At 35.8% G+C, this 15,789-nt stretch overlaps 1 pseudogene; it reads right to left on the bottom strand.

The window, feature by feature from the left end:
• Window positions 1-1,253: 1,253 nt before the first annotated feature.
• LOC117910217 lies at window positions 1,254-14,552 on the bottom strand (annotated as a pseudogene).
• Window positions 14,553-15,789: the final 1,237 nt, after the last annotated feature.

Here is a 15,789-nt window from a genome sequence, read left to right as displayed (position 1 = left end):
GAGGTCATAATGGCCAAAAAGTTCCTAAATTTGCATTAAAATCAAACACATTTGCGAGCCAAAATTATCCAAGATCGTAAAAAAATCATATATCATAAACAGATGAGAAGATTATCATTTTAATACACAGGTGATCAAATACATTTCTTTTATTTATTATTATTTATATTATGAATATAATGGATTTGAACCGGTAGAAATTCAAATCTATTGTTTAATAAGATTTTATGATTTTATTTTTATTAAAAAAAATCTAAAACATTATCCAAGGGATTTCTATCTTTGTCCAATGTATTTATGTGTTTTTTGGAAACTTTTCTATCTTTTTGTACTATTTTATGAAATTCATATAAATAGAAGTTATGTAAAAAATATTTTATAACATCAAGTTATGCAAATATTTCATTTTATTATAATAAAAAAAATTATAGCTAATAACTATGACAAAATTGTTCTCTTTCATTTCTATTATTAGTTAGTACTATGAAATTTTAGTATAATTTTTATTTTTTTGATTTTTTTTATAGAAACAAAATTGACGTAGCAGTATTTTCTTAACCACCAATACATTGACTATGCATAGGACCATAACCCCTTACTCAACTCAACATGCACTCGTGCTACACAAACAAACACATCTACTGAATGATATAAAGCATCCACCCATAAGAAGAATAATTAACTCCCACGTGCAAGTGCGGACATACATAGCAAACTACAACGGCAAGCAAGCAAATACGTGGTTTAACAAATCACAGTGAATATTACCATGAAGCAACAAAATTATACTCAACACAAGCTTTTGGAACATGCTAAATGACAAAAAGGTCAAGCAATATAAAAGAAAAATGAATACAAATAGCAATTGACTGCGATTGATTAGCAATTGTTTAGTTAGGTGGAGTACATAATAGACACCATACAAGATAGTGGCAAAATTGGGAACCCTAAGTACACATTAAGTAAGCATTCCTCCCCAAGGTTTTTTATTGAGTGCAAGATGCAATTGTACTGCAAAATGTGGAAATTGGACTGTGGAGGGGTGAGGGGCAAGAAGCAGCACAAGTTGATCATTTTCAACTTTATTCTCTTGAATCAACAGTATATGTTTGTAATGAGTATGTCTGGTGCACATACACAAGCAAAGCATGGTGATCCTCACATCCACATAATACACAATTTTTATTGGTTCAATGGCAATAAGGAAGGGAATAATTAGTCTCCCTCAAGTGTGCAGTTGTTTTCATGAGCAATTAAACAAGAGAGAAAGAAAGGGAAGTGTTGTTTGCCTTGTTAAGAAGTGACTTATGGCTAATATGGAGCAAAAGTGCAGTAACAAATTCTAATGTCATGTAGTTCACACTAGGAAGCTTCTTCAATATATTTCTCATCACATGTATGCTGGAACGAGCCCCTCTGATCTCATTATAGAGTTCAAAGGTGGTCAAAGGCTCAGAAAGGCTTGCAAAATAACATTTGGCTAAGGCTGCAACATCAACTAGGTCTACACCCTCTGGAAATGATGTGTTTGAATCTGCAATTGCAAATAAGGTCAACAAACCAGCATGTAAGTCAACCAAATTACCAGCATCAAATATGAGCTCAGGATACCTTTATTGTATAATGAAACCAAATACTGAATAACTTTTATGTCTCCTTCTGATTTAAATACGTGTGGTGAGTTTAATCCTAGAAATCAAAAAAGGACAAAAAAAGATCAAATCATAAATGGATATTAAGTAACATAAATTGTAATTATCCATTTATTTTTGTCTTTTGTGAATTACCTAATAATATGAGATAATCTGCACATTTGACCAAAATATGAGGAATAGGCCGGTTGGAGTGCTGCTATTGTACAGTTACCTCAATTGGAACTCCAAATACTGAGGATTAAAGTAAGGTGAGTGACTGTCCCCAAGAGGGTCCAGTAGAAAAATTTATTGATATTGGAGTTGCACATAATTGAGTCGAACTAATAATTAGAATAACACTTTCCATCATTATCAAGTAGCTGAAGTAAAAAATTGTTACACAACTTGGAAGATAATTAGTTTATTTAAATCATTGACATATTGCAAGGTTATGTTCCAATATCCTTTGTAATTCAATGATACAACTCTACCAAGGAAATTGCAATAAACACATAGCATTCTGAGATTGCAACAAAGTCATGTTCCACATTATGCTAGATCTTAGCTTCATTAGACTAAAACAATGTATAGCTCTAGTTTCTAATTCCTTTGTACTAAAGAAAGTCTTTTTTTCACGCCCTTAGAAAGTAGAGTTGATTAGTTTAATAATTTGATGCACTTGGAGTATAAACGAATAGTTCCATTTACACCAAGAAAGTTGGAAAGGAATCCCTCCTCAATAATGCTAAGTTTTGAATAAAATCCATCTAAATTATGTTGTGGCAATAAAATTACATATAGCTCATAAATTTTCTATTGAAGACCTGTTCTACAATCACCTAGAGAAGATAATACTTCTAAGAAGGTGGTAGAATGAAATTAGACCAAACTCATACAAGTAAATGGGTAATTCATTTGAAGACTGCAATGCATGTTGCACCAAAGTAAAAACATAAACATACCATATATAAAATGATAATCAAGTTAGCCTCAAAAACAGCATGAAGGATAAGTGATTACTACTCAAAAAGTGTTATTTGATAGCTTGTAATTAATCCTTTTAAACACTTTTGAGTAGCAGTTATTGTCTTTTAACCCAATTAACATGTTAAGGACCCTTGCAATCAATTCTAATCAAATTGTGTTAAGTTTTGGTGTTTTGATAGCTTTTTGATCACCAAAGCAATATGAGATTGAGGAGAGTTATTTGGAATCCATGGCAAAGCAATGGGAAGCTCAGAGGCATGAAGAACCAAAGCTTTGAAGTCCTTTGCCTTAAGCAAATCCGGAATACAAGGAGGGGAAGCAAAGAGAAATCTGCCATGAAGCATTCTTGATGACAGTCATGTCAGCCACTTTTGGAGCACTTCCTGAAGTCCAATTTATGCATGCTATATGTCATTCTAAAGCTTAGGAAGTCAAAAATCCAATGCTTCAAACGGTGCACAATTTGGAGTTGAAATGAAGGAGTTACAGCCATTGGAAGTCGATCACTCCAAGCTGAAGGAAGAATTTTGCACAGCGTTGCGAAACACCCTTTTGTTGCGAAATGATTTCGCAACCTTTTTGCACAGTGCTGTGGATTTCCCCTTGAAGTTTCACGATACGTTGGAAGCCGAACACTGCAAGATGAAAGCTAACTTCGCAGCGCTGCGGAATCAGCCTTTTGCTGCGAAGTGATTTCACAGCCCTTTTTGTGCGTCTGCGAAATCTCGCAGACCTCGTTTTCACTTGCGAAATGGTCCTTAGTGCTTCCCAATATTTGTAACCGACACTGTGAGATATTTTTCATTAGATTTTTGTTGTTTAAATCCCCAAACTCTCCTTGTAAGCCACCAATTATAAGATTCCTTAGCTTTTAAGTTAGGAAAAAGGCTAAATATCCATGTAATAGCTATTAATGTAATATTCATATAAATAGAGCCCAAAGAGCCTGTTCTCGGGTGTGACGAACCTTTTGTAAAAGTTTGAAAGAAAGTAAAATACAGAGCTTGAGCTCTACCTTACCTTCTCACTTTGATTGTATTTTTCATTTACTTAGTTATGCACTCTTTGAGGAAGTTTCCCCAGAGAATGAGTAACTAAACCTTTTAGTTCCTTGGAGTTAAGGTTGCCGGGAAAGGTTCCAAGTGCAAGAATCAGAAGCTTTGTGGTTTCAGCTATGAATGAAGAGAAAGTGTGTCTCGTTAATGATTTCTATATTTTTAGTTAACTTAAAACACCTTGGAGTCACCTAGGCCAACACTTGGTAAGGAAAATGATCTCTATCCATGGAGATGCACTAGTTTACCTCTTGCGAGCCTTTGGGAGGTGACTTGAAGGTAGGATTTTCTAGAATAGCCAACACTTGGTAAGCTTTTGGACTCTAAGGAGACATCCATTAGTTATCTCTTGCGAGCTTTTGACGGGTAATCCAAGGTTAAAGATCACCTTGAATGGTAAAGGCTAAGTGAGAGGCTCGAACCATTGCAAGTTGCATCAGTGAAAGAGAATTAGAGCTGAAATCCAATTAAGGGGTGCATTTGTACAACACCGGTTAGAGAATTGACTTTATGTTAATTCTCTAATGCGAGGAAATGAACCAACTGACCGGAGCTATGTTTTTGCACGAGGAACCTCCCCTGTGAACCTAAATCTCCAAGGAATGTTTTTCTTCATAAGTAATTTCCATTACTTGTTGTGCCATTAGTCTAAATCTAAACCTTTTTCAACCAAAGTTTGTGTTTTACTTCTTAAATTAACCTTGCAATGAAACAACACCAATTCACTTTGAATTGGTATCATTTTCAGTTTGAAAACCCTTCCCAGTGAACGATCTTAGAGTCACTATGCTATAGTAGCTTTGTCTTTGCTACCCTAGTTTATGGTGTAATAGGTTATAAATTTTGTTGATTACTCCCTCAATCAAGGAGCACCAGCTGGACACGAATCAGCTGAGACACCAATTGGGCATGAATCAATAAGATGTGAGGATCATAGAGGAATAAATAGGCTAAGTCAAAACTAAATTCCATGAGAAAATTAAGAAAATTACAAACACCATACCACTAAGCTTGCATGATATACCTTACAAAATTTGTATATTGGACATCAATGATTACTCTAGCTAAATAGAGCATTTTGTCTAGATAAGTGTGCAAAATAAGATCAGATTCAGTGGTGGTTGGCTTGTACCAGGAAGCAAGATTATATTTTGTACCAGAAATATTCATTCTAATCAATAAAATCCAAAGCCTCTATTTGCATATCTAAGAAATCCATGTCAAACTATGTTAAATGGTTTTTGATATGGAACAACGTTAAGTATTCCTAGTGTTAGTGAGCTTTTTGACAAGACAGAATGAATTAACAACAAATCTGCAATTGCAGAGTTGAATCATATGCTCTATGATTTTGTCCTTGTAATTCACCCATCAGTACTATAAGGTAAGAAATTCACAAAATTAACATATTGGTAGAAATGCCAGAACAATTATAAAAAATGCTTAAACCATAAAAACATGTGAGACATCATAGAGAGAGAAAAAACTTAATGGTAATTGATATATATATATATATATATATATATATAAAAAAAAAAAAAAAATAAAAGGAAGGAGAAGAAAAAGGTTGTTGCATAGAAACATTCATTTGAGCTATAACATGGTCAAATTTATATGAAACTTACCATCAGTACTTGCAACTCCCTGCAAATGAAAACAAATTGAGTAAGAAAATTACACAAGCATAATCAAACAAGAAGTTTGGTCAGAGATTCACCTTTTGCCATCGTTCAATATCAGTCAAAATAGTCTTACTTTTTTCAGTAGTCACTTTTGCTACCTGAACAAAAAATAGCCATCTTAAATATGTAAGACAACAACTTAAACTATCTCCTAACAGGTGACATATCTAATACAACAGACAAGAATGTGATAAATTCAATCTTTTCCTCTTTTCTTCGTTCTTCTTTCTCATTTCTCCCTAACTTGTTACAAGGGTTGCTATTACATCTGGGGATCAAATCAAATAGAGCACACAAAAATCTACAGGGCGGACAACCTAATTGGCAGCAACCATACAAAAAAACAATAGAAATAACCAGACGCCAAAAATAAAGTATGTATGGTTTAGTTTCACCCTTTAATTTTTAATATTGTCACAAATGTCATGGAATTTTTAATTGGATGTATGTGTATTAATTCTGGAGGGAGAAATAAAAGGCAGATTTTGAAGAATCGATTTCCTAGTAACTTATCTAGATTGCTGGAGTATGGGCTGTTGTGCATCTGTGCTACAATAAACAGAAAAAATAATAATAGTTGTTTTCAACCAAAAGTTTTTCCAAGCATGATCATCCTCACTTAGATGAAAGCCTTTTTTGACTTCCCCGCTTCAAGTTCTTTTATGCATCAGTAGAACATATACATTAATTCTTCCTTAAGCGTCCCAACTCTATGGTGCAATAAAGATGATTATATGCATTCTTGTTATTAACACATTTTTCACTAGGAAAACATTGGAAAAAAAATTCCTTTAAATTTGGAAAGGATTACAATCTCTATTGTCTTTTAGGGGAAAAGAAAAAGTGTATCTCCTGTGTCTTCCTCCACAAGAGTTGTCAATTGAGGAATTGAAGAAAACTAATCCCAAATTGAGAAGCCTTTGAATATTTATATTTGCATACTAGAGCCTCAAGCCTAACTTGACTTGAGTGTTGGAGATTTGAAGACTTGATTTGAGCCTTTTTTTTCCTATTACTTGATTTGGATTTTGATTTGAACAACTATAACCAAAGAAAGTGAAAACTCTTACTTGGATAGAGGCAACCTTTGGAGATTTGAGTCTTGAAGTTTCAATAAAACATTGATTAAGAATTTGAAGACTAGAACATTTGAAGTCTTGATTTCAGTTTTTTTTTTTTTTTTTTACTTGAATTGGATCTTGATTTGAACAACTATAACCAAGGAAAGTGAAATCCTTGATTTGGCCTTTCGAGATTAGAGTCTTGAAGTTTCACAAAAACATTGATGGAGAACCTGAATACGTTGATCTCAATCAAGGAAGCCTTTTAGAGTTAATCATGAAACTTCGAAGATCTTTTAAAGCCTTGAAGATTCATAAACTCTTTAGAGCCTTCTCTAAGGAATAGAAGACACTTGAGAGCCTCATTTAAAGATCCAAAGACATTTTGGAGCCTCCTTTGAAGAGTTATAGATCTTTTAGAGCTTTTTTTTTAGATTCAAAGATACTTTGGAGCCTCCCATAAAAGATTCAAAGACACTTCACACCTCTTTTTAAAAAGTCTTGAACCTCCCTAGAAGAGGCTTGAGTCTCACTTGAAGAGAAAGTTCTCCTCAACTTCATGTCTTCTGAATATAGCCTTGAAGGTTAAGGGTTTCTCCTTTCTAGGAGTTACAAAGACAATATTTTTGTAGTCTTCAATCACAAGAGAGTTATTCCTTAATCTTTGCAATGAACTAAAGTTACTTAAACAAATAATTTTAATAATCTAAAATATGATGTGCAACTTTCAATTAGCCACAATTTCACGGGCAAGTTTATAGACTAATAAAAATACAACTTGTCCCTAAAATTGTTGGCTTCATGTGACACATTGAATTGGTATATTTTTTGAAAATTTATTCAATGCAGAAACCTTTAATTAGCCACAATTTTAGGGACAAGTTGTATTTTATTAGTACATACAATTAGAAAACAATTGACCTTCCTCAATTGAGGACCTCATGCAACCACACTGAGTTGTTTTATTTTTTGAAAATTTATTCAGTGTAGAAACTTTCAAATGAACATTTATTCATTGTGGAATGTTTCAATTGGCCATAATTTTATGGACAAGTATTTTTTCATTAGTCCATATTACCCTAATGTAAATACATGGCTAATTGTGACTTGCTAATTATTACCCTTCTACACTTGCACTGGCAGGACGTAGAATTCATAATCATTGGAAATTTCTTCATGTAGCTACATGGTGATTTTCTCAACCCACTTCAATACACTGTTTACATTGCTTTCTTATCATTGTCATTAAGATAAGACCATTTTAAAAAAAATGTAAGTTCTTAATGTTATTGATCCCAAATTAATATGCTTTAAAAAACCTTTGATAATAACTTTTTGATTTTATCATAGTTCATGTGTTCTTTAGAATTCTAATTATGAGTTCTTGCTTGATATCATGTTAGTTTGTTTGATTTAAAAATCATTAATTCGTTGTTTGGGTAGTCTTTTGTTAAGTTTAATTTTCAGAGGTCATAGGAAAATAATGAAGATTGGCCACTACTCTCACCATATGAGTTTTCTTGGATGTCAAAAATTTTATTTTGTGATTTTGTTTTCTTTTGTTTTTTTGTTTTGGTGTTTTGTTTCTTATGTTTTGTTGTTTTCAAATTAATTTCTTTTATTTTAAAATAAAATATATTTCTCAAAAGATCCCTTTGAAAATCTATTTTAAAAATTCATCTAGAATCCTTAGGATCAAAATCTTATTTTTTTTTTCAAAAATATGCAACTATATCTCATTTAGTTTGTGCCCTTTTATTTTCGATAAAAATTTGGTTTTGAGTAAAATGTGAATCCAAGCTTGAAGTCTCAAATAGATGGGAATCCATATGCTAGATTTATGTATATCAATCGGGGATTTGGTGGAACCCCTACATAAAATCATTTTTCAAAAGCCTTTTATCGTTAGCTTGTTCAATTTACTATGTCTCTAAAAAGATATTTTGATTTGATCTATTTATGATGTTTCTAAAATTTTCCTAATGATTGTATGATAGTGTAGACATCTTGAACATGACTTTAGAACTTTGTTTGAGGTTAAAAAGCAATATTGAAATGGAAGATATGAATGAGTCTTTCAGATGGTTCTGTTTTCACCCAGTTTTGGACACTCTAAATGTTTTTGCGAAAATAAATTATTAGATGACTTTGTAAATTTGTTTTGATATTTTTCCTAAATTTGTGACGTTCTGAAAACGAGTTTTGACACCTACAATATTGAAATATATGTTTTCTAAAGGGAGATGTGTTTTTTTAAAGTTGCATCCACTGTATATGATTGATTCTGGACAGCTAATGAGTTTTGAGTGTTTTAAAAATAGTGTTGAGTGCTCCTTGACCTTGGCTTTATTTTTTTGTGTAATTTAGACACTTAAATGACATGTATGATTTTAGGAGACATATGCATGTTTTTTTAAATTCGGTATATGTATGTCATTGTTTTCTGCCCAGTTCTAGACCTTTTGGAACTTTTAGGGCTTTTGTTTAAATTTTTTATTTGAATGATTGCTTGGCCATGTGGATGATAGACTAGACATGCAACAGATGTTCTCTGGAATTTTTTTCAATTTAATTTGCATTTTTTTTCATTTTTTTTTTTTTTTTGTGAAAACTTATATTCTGACAACATGCTGGAAATTTTGTACCGTGTTTACCTTATATTTTAACCTAGTATTGTTTGGCATATCTTGACTTGATTTTGGCTTTTATTCTTTAATGTAGACATAATGAGGATGTTGTTTGATTTTTTTTTTATAACAAAATAATGTTTTGAGATATTTGTTAGGATTTTTTAAGTGAATGCAACTATTGTATCCCTTTACTGCATGTTTTTGTCTTAGTTACTAACTTTGATACTTATAGGTATCTAGAGCATTAATTTAAATTTAACCATGAGCCCGTATGCATGTCCTATGTGATAGTTGTTGTTTCTTTAAACTCATGCCATTTCATTTGAGTTGTATATTAGGGTTTATTGTTATATATTAGGGTTTATTGTTATAGTTATTGGTTATTACTTGTGAGCTAACCCTCTCTATCCACATGTAAGCGCATTGTAAGTTATGCATGCTATCTAGGTACGCATACATCCTTTCTCTTTTTAATTTTGTAAATAAGCAAATTTTGTTTGTGAATACTCTCGTGTTTGATATTGTCTTGATTGCTTTGATTTATTGCTTGATTATTTGAATGGATTGAATGCTGAGGTATATTGTATTATATTATCAAACTAACTTTGATGTCTTGTGATAGCACCTAAGAAGCAATCCAAGTACACACCCTAAGTTTTCTTTATGATTGTGATTGGCTTTCTTGTTCGGCACGTTAATTTTAAAATCACCTTAGCTTTTCTAGGTATCCATAATTAATCAATTACTTGTTATATTTCCCTTGACTTAACCAATAGAGACTTCTTTAGGGCTAAGAGGGGTGTACCTCTTAGAGGTACCTTCCCAATAAGTAACCTGATCCCCGAATCTAGACTCGAGTTTTTCAAGACATGTTTTTTCCAAAAATTATGGAGTCATTTTTTAAGGTTTTCTTTCTTGTTTTATTTTCCTTTAAAAATAAAATAAAATAAGTGGTGACTCCGATTTTACTAAAACTAATTTTTCACCATTAAAAAATGAGTCTCATCGACGAGTGGAGGCACACGTGAAAAATGTGAGTCCAATCTTATTTTCATTTTTTTGATAAGAAGAGGGTGTAGACCAGTCTTGACTTTTCTGGTTGAGTTTTCGCATGCCTTTGGATGTTAGGTTCAATATCTTCTATGATGGCAGGGCTTGTTATATTGTTGATGTATTTGTGATGATGTTTTCATATTGACAATTGATATGTCATGTTTTGTCCTGCTTGCATTTTAGACTTAGAGTTTTGGTTAGCATTTGTTTTGTCTAGCATTTTGGTTCGGCTTTGTTAGCACAATTTTTGTGATGTATGGTCCTATGTGGCCATTTAATGATTGAGGCTAGTTATTTTCATTGCGTGATTGTTGAGCATATCCTAAGGTGTCTTGTGTGGTGACATTCTGTGTCTGATGTTGGTCACTATCTTACACTAAGGCATACCCCATTTTTGAGTTCATCATATCTCTTATTGATTTCATGATCGCTTGATTTGTTTACTAATACTAGCGAGTCATTATACTGGGCATACCTCATTTCTCATTGAGTTCATCATCCTAGTCACTCCTTCTTTCAGGGTTCTTCTGGGTGTCTCTGGTTGCAAACCACATTTCTTGGTTCCTGTTTTGCTTTAAGTGTTCTTAATTACAGATCGCATTTCATTCCCATTTCTTTGAGTTTGATAAGGCATTCCCCTTCTGTCATTTTATTAAGGGCATCCTCATTCCTTTAGTTTGTTTAGGGCATTCCCTCTTCCTCTAGTTTGTTTAGGGCATTCCTTTTCCGTCAGTTTGTTTAAGCCATCCCCCTTCCCTCAGTCTGTTTAAGGCATTCCTCTTCTATCAATTTGTTTAAACCTTTTCCGTTAGTCTGTTTAGGGCAATCCCCCTTTCTTCAGTTTGTTTAGGGCATTCCTCTTCCTTCAATTTGTTTAGGGCATCCACCTTTTGTCAGTTCGTTTAGGACATCCCCCTTTTGTCAGTTTGTTTATGGCATCCCCCTTCCATCAGTATTGTTTAAGGCATCCTCCTTCCATCAATTTGTTTAGAGCATCCTCCTTCCATCAATTTGTTTAGGGCATCTTTTTTTTTTTTAGTTTGTTTAGGGCACCCATCTTTCTTCAATTTGCTTTAGGCATTCCCCTTATGTCAGTTTGTTTAGGGTGTTCCCCTTCTTTCAGTTGTTCTCACCACTATGGATTGAACATCCATGGACACTTCAATTATTTCACGACCATAGATTAAACATTTATCAGCTTTTGAGATTGAGTTTATTCGCCATTGTGAAAAGAGAGAAAAGGGAGAATCCCTAATTTTTGTTATTGAAAAACTGTTAATAATACACATTGGACTTGGGTATATATATACATGTTAGTGGGACCCATAATACAATAAGGAAAGAAAAGGAAAAGTAAATAACTGAAATAACTGTATACTATCTAACACTCCCCCTCAAGTTGAAGCATATATGTTATATGCACCAAGCTTGTTACAAATGTATTTAATTCTAGGACCTTTGAGAGATTTAGTAAAAATATCTGCTAGTTGATCATTTGAATTAACAAAACTAGTCGCCACATATCGTGATACGATCTTCTCTCTAATGAAGTGATAGTCAACTTCAATGTGTTTGATCATTTCATGGAAGATTGGATTGGATGCAATATGCAAAGCGGCTTGGCTGTCACAGATGAGCTTCATCTGTTCATTCTTTCCAAATCTCAACTCCCGAAGAAGATGTTTCAGCCATATGAGTTCACATGTTGCCACAGCCATAGCTTGATACTCGACTTCAGTACTAGATCTGGCCACTACATCTTGTTTCTTACTCTTCCAGGATATTAGGTTACCTTCAATAAAAACACAATACCCCAAAGTGGAACGTCTATCTGTGGGTGAGCCAGCCCAATCTGCATCTCTGTAACCAACAACCTTGGTATGACCTCTGTTCTCGTACAACACACCTTTGCCTGGTGTGCTTTTGATATATCGAAGAATGCGGATTACAGCATCCCAATGGCTATCACATGGTGACTGTAGGAATTAACGAACAACACTTGTAGGAAAAGAAATGTCTGGACGAGTAATGGTGAGGTAGTTCAGTTTACCTATAAGTCGTCGATATCTCCCAGGATCTCCTAAAGGCTCCCCTTGTTCTGGTATAAGTTTGACATTTGGATCCATAGGAGTGTCTACCGGTTTACAGTCTAACATACCGGTTTCTTCCAAGATGTCTAAAGCATACTTTCTTTGGGAAAGAACCACACCAGAACTGGATTGAGCTATCTCAATCCCTAAGAAATACTTGAGTTTCCCCAAGTCTTTAGTCTGAAAGTGGGTGAAAAGGTGTTGCTTTAGTTTCTGAATACCATTTTGATCACTGCCTGTAATGACGATGTCGTCCGCATAAACTACCAGATAAATACACTGCCCCGAAGAGTTATGATGATAGAAAACGGAATGGTCTGCTGTACTGCGGAACATGCCAAACTCCTGAACAACATAACTAAAACGGCTAAACCATGCTCAAGGAGATTGTTTCAAGCCATATAGAGAACGGCGTAACCTGCACACTAAACCAAACTCCCCCTGAGCAACAAAACCAGGTGATTGCTCCATATAAACTTCCTCAGCAAGATCCCCATGAAGGAAAACATTTTTAATATCTAACTGATAAAGAGGCCAAGAACGCATAGTAGCCATGGAGAGTAATAGACGAACAGAAGCTATCTTGGCAACAGGAGATAAAGTGTCACCATAATTAGAACCATAAAACTGAGTATAGCCTTTAGCAACTAAGCGGGCCTTAAGGCGATCAACCTGACCATCAGAGCCAACCTTAACTGTGTAGACCCAACGACAACCAACTGTAGATTTACCAGAGGGTAAAACAACAAGATCCCAAGTGCCATTGGAGTGTAAAGCAGTCATTTCATCTACCATTGCCTGTCGACAGCCTGGATGGGAAAGAGCCTTAGGGGTGCTCTTGGGAAGAGAAACAGAAGATATAGCATAAACAAATGCAAAATAGGGTGAAGATAATCAATGGTAACTAAAAAATTGTAAATGGGATGAGGATTACGAGTAGATCGATTACCTTTCCGAACAGCAATGGATAAGTCAGCAAAAGGAGGCAAAACCGGGGCAAGAGAAGCCGAAGGGATAGGAAGTGAGTTAGCAGGTACCTCGGCCAAAGAAGGAGGAACAACGACACGATGACGACGATGATAAACCTGAAGTGGGCGAGAAGGCACTGCATCAGGTGGGGAGATAATGGGAAGGGGTAAGACTTCAGAAACAGGAAGAGACTCAGAGGTGGAGAAGAATGGTGAGTCCTCAAAGAAAGTGACATCAACGGAGAGAAAGTAGCGATGAGTCTTAGAGGAATAACAACGATAACCCTTTTGAAGTCTGGAATATCCCAAGAAGATGCATTGCCTGATTATTCAAACGCTTTGGGAACGAGACACGAGTATGTTTCCCAAGCTGACAGGACTCACACGCAAACGATGACAAAGATGAAAAATGAGGGACCATTTTCTGGAACTTGGATAGACTAGGGTGACCCAGGCGACTGTGGATGAGGAGGGGAACATCAGTGGAAATGCAAACTGCAGGAGTTGAAGGTGAGGTGAGGTGATAGAGGCCTTGAGACTCACGTCCTATGCCAATCGTCTTCCCCGTACTCTGATCCTGCAAGGTCACAAATTTATCAGAGAAAGTGATAGAACGGTTAAGAGTGCGAGTTATTTTGTTGATGTAAATAAGATTAAAAGGACACTTAGGGGCATAAAGGACATAATGGAGAGGTAGGGAAGGGGGAGGATGAGCTAAACCAAAACCTTTAGCCATAGTTTGGGAACCATTAGCTAAAGTAACAGTAGGTAAGGCAGAGGTAGTAGTAATAGAAGAGAAAATATCCTTATTACCAGATATGTGATCAGAAGCGCCAGAATCTAGAATCCAAGGTCCAAGAGAAGATGTGTGGGTAAGACAAGCAGAAGTATTACCAGTTTGGGCAACAGAAGCAATAGAAGCAACAGAAGCTGACTTGGTGACTTGATAGCGAAGATAGTCATCATACTCACTGTCAGTGAGGGAAATACCCTGAGATGTGGAGGATCTGGGAGGCTGAGGCGGCTAATGATGACTGGGCCACGTGGGCAGTGCGGGGAGGCTGCCCATGTAACTGATAACACCGATCACGAGTGTGGCCAAGCTTATTGCAATAGGTGCAATGAGGACATTGGCCTCTACCTCAGTTACCACTGCGTCCTCCTTGAGAGTTAGTTTGAGAAACTAACACAGAAGAATCTGAAGTGTTATCAGATGACAAAGTCTGAGTGGAGGAGGCAAGCAAACACATCATCCAAGGATGGAACGGAGGAACTGCCAAGAATCTGATCGCGGACGGTCTCAAGATTTGGACGGAGGCCAATAAGCGTAAGAACCATGAAGAACTTGTCAATCGGTGTTCGTTGATCCTCAACATCCGTAGTAAGAGGCATCACGGTCAAGAATTCCTCCTTAAGAGAGGCAATCTGGCCAATATAAGTAGATAAATCCATGTCTTGTTGTCTAACATTAACAATAGAAGAAGCCACCTTATAAAGACGTTGGATCTCATTCATGTATAGCCCTTTCGCCTTATTCCAAAATTTAAAGCATGTTTTATAGGCCTGAAGATGAAGCAGAATCTTAGGATTAACTGATTGCCATAACACACTACATAACTGTGCATCTATCTTCCTCCATTGTACTCTGTCAACCTCAGGGATATCCGCCTCCTGCGTATCAAGGTGATCCTCATAACCTTGACCCATAAACCAAAGCTCTATAAAGGCAGACCAGGACAAATAATTTTCACTGCCAACAAATTTCTCCGAAGTAATCATAGGAGATCCAGATATGACAGAGGAAAAAATGGAACTTTTAGTAGTCATATCTACTTATCTGGAGAATGAAATATGTTTGGATCGAAGAGAGCCCTAGTACGGCTTTAGATCGCGGCTGAAAGAAGAAAAACCGAGGATCCATGACTGTGAGAGACCAAATAGTAAAGAAAAACAAATGTGGCACTACTGGAAGGGTAGAAGAACACTTCCTAAGACACGTGCAGGGCTTGGGGTGGAGAGGAAGTCACTAGAGGTCGTCGGAAAGGCTGTTTAGAGGGCCGGTGGAGACAAAAAACCCAAAAAAATGCACTTGCAGGGCTCGGATGGCACAAGCACAGATGGAGGGTGGCTATACGGCATCAGGCGAGGCTAGAGGTGGAAGCGCATGGCCGGAAAGTTCTCCACGCGTCCTCACGTGGCGGCGCGTGAGGTTTAGGCCGCTGGAGAAGAAACGCGCGTGGCCGGCGCATGGCTGAGAATCTCCATTCGATTCTTTGACAAAACTTGAAGATCTTCTCCTTGCGCACCTGATGGTATGGTCGGTGTCGGAAAAGGACTTCGCCGGAAAAAGTCGCCGGCGGTGAGGGTTTTCTGACAGCGATATGGTTAATCGGAAAGCTTTAGGAGATGAGAAAGGTGACCAGAATGAAACACGGTCACTGAAAGGTTTCCCAAAATTGATTCATCGATAAACTAAAAATAATTAGGTTTTTTTTTCTCCTTAAACTCTGATACCATGTGAAAAGAGAGAAAATGGAGAATCCTTAATTTTTGTTATTGAAAAACTGTTAATAATACACATTGAACTTGGGTATATATATACATGTTAGTGGGACCCACAATTCAATAA

This window comes from Vitis riparia, unplaced genomic scaffold (genome assembly GCF_004353265.1).
Source record: "Vitis riparia cultivar Riparia Gloire de Montpellier isolate 1030 unplaced genomic scaffold, EGFV_Vit.rip_1.0 scaffold655_pilon_pilon, whole genome shotgun sequence".
NCBI lineage: Eukaryota > Viridiplantae > Streptophyta > Magnoliopsida > Vitales > Vitaceae > Vitis > Vitis riparia.
Note: the sequence above shows the minus strand (reverse complement) of the source record. Positions and strands in the feature narration are given on the sequence as shown.